Genomic DNA, 2,097 nt, shown 5'->3' with positions numbered 1-2,097 from the left:
TTAGTAAAGAGGGTCTTGCTAATCCGTGGAGTGAGGAGGCAAAATTAATACATGAAATAGCACCAACAATGGATCAAGTACTTGTGAGAAGTGACACTCTGGGTGATCAGATATTTGATACTTTTCTGCAATTTTGTCAGAATGAGGAGTATAAGGAAGCTGGTTGGTTGGTCCTACTTACATTAGACAAAGTGGTGAAAGCGCGAGATGAGCTCAGAGCTTCTGAGTCTCGGCTTAAGCACCACATAAATGACCTCAGTGATTCCAGTTGTGCTCTGAAAAAAAGCATTATATCTTCTAGTAACAGAGCTGATATTGCTGAAAACCAAACCAAGAGTCTTATTGTAAGGGTGGCTGAATTACAATGCCAGCTAAATTGCCAATCCAGACCCATGTCTGATGTTAAAGTGAGGGCATTGATTAGAAAAAAATGGGATCTTGAAACCTGGAATGGGGACATATGGACAGATAATCAGGAAGATCAGGATATGGAGCCTGTAAATTCTGTTAAATCCCTGCCATCTGAAAGGATTACTGTAAAGCCATTATCCCCCTCAGTTTGATGGACTAGCCAAACTGGTCATTATCTGAGGCAGAGAATATGGAAGATGTTCCTGAATGTTCTCAGTAACTGCCTTAAGCACCTATTATTGCTGCTAGGCCAATAACTAAAATTAAATCCAAGCAAGCCCCAAAAGGTGAAATAGAAAGTGTGACTGAGGAGGTGGTACGCTATAACCAAAAAGATCCACTTGATTTTGCTAACATGTAAAGACAAAAACCTGGAGAATATGTATAGGAATGGGTACTGAGGGTGTGGATAATGGTGCAAGGAATGTAAGATTAGGTCGGTTAGAGTTTATTGACTTAGGCCCACTAAGTATGGATTCTTCATTCACTGTCTCAGCGTGAGAGGTTAGGAAAGGATCTAATAGTTTATTTGGTTGGATTACTGAGGCATGGATTATGTGGTGGCCTACCTTAAGTCAAGTTGAAGTACCAGACCTGCCTTGGTATAATGTAGAAGAAGGTATCCAGAGGGTTAGGGAAATTGGCCTGTTAGAATGGATTTATCAGATTAGACCCCTAGAGCCAGAAATGGGAAGTCCAGAAGACACACCTTTCACCAGCACAGTGAGAATAAATTTGTGAAGGGAGCTCCAGCATCCTTGAAGACTGCTGTGATTGCTGTTTTATGTAAACTTGATTTGACAATGGGAACTGTCCTAATTGAACTAAGACACTTAACTATGATGGGGCTGATTGGACCTTATGGTAGTAGGGGCCAAGTGGCAGCAGTTAATTGACAAGGCAAGGTGGGTGTGGTTACCATTAATGGACAGCAGAGTTGGAACGCTAATCAGAATAGTGTGACATGTGTGGAACTATGGCATTGGCTACTTGCTCATGGTGTTCCTAGTAGTGAAATACATGGCAAGCCTACTAAATATTTACTTGATCTGTATAGAAGAAGAATTCTAGATTACGTGAACAGCAACCTAGATTGAATCACCAGAATACAGAGTCACAACCTCTCAATCAATTCCCAGACTTGAGTCAGTTTACAGACCCACAACCCCTTGAATGAAGGGGAGGCCAGGTCCCTTTGAGGAAGGACTCCACTACATTGCCAAAAATCTACAATGTCAGTCTTTCTCCTAGCCTTCCCCAAAGGGATCTGAGGCTTTTTACGAGAGTGACTGTTCATTGGGGAAAAGGAAATAATCAGACTTTTCAGGTATTACTGGACACTCGCTCTGAATTGACACTAATTCCAGGAGACCCAAAGCATCATTGTGGCCCACCAGTCAGAGTTGGAGCATATGGAGGTCAAGTTATTGATGGAGTCTTAGCTAAGGTGTGTCTCACAGTGCATCCAGTTGGTCCTCAAACTCATCCTGTAGTGATTTCCCCAGTGCCAGAATGCATAATTGGAATAGATATACTCAGAAATTAGCAGAATTCCCACATTGGCTCCCTGACATGTGAAGTAAGGGCTATTATGGTAGGAAAAGCCAAGTGGAAGCCATTAGAACTGCCTCTACCTACAAAAATAGTAAACCAAAAGCAGTACCACATCCCTGGAGGGGTTGCAGA

This window comes from Orycteropus afer, unplaced genomic scaffold (assembly GCF_000298275.1).
Source record: "Orycteropus afer afer isolate SDZICR_OR568_19922 unplaced genomic scaffold, OryAfe1.0 scaffold00007, whole genome shotgun sequence".
NCBI lineage: Eukaryota > Metazoa > Chordata > Mammalia > Tubulidentata > Orycteropodidae > Orycteropus > Orycteropus afer.
Note: the sequence above shows the minus strand (reverse complement) of the source record.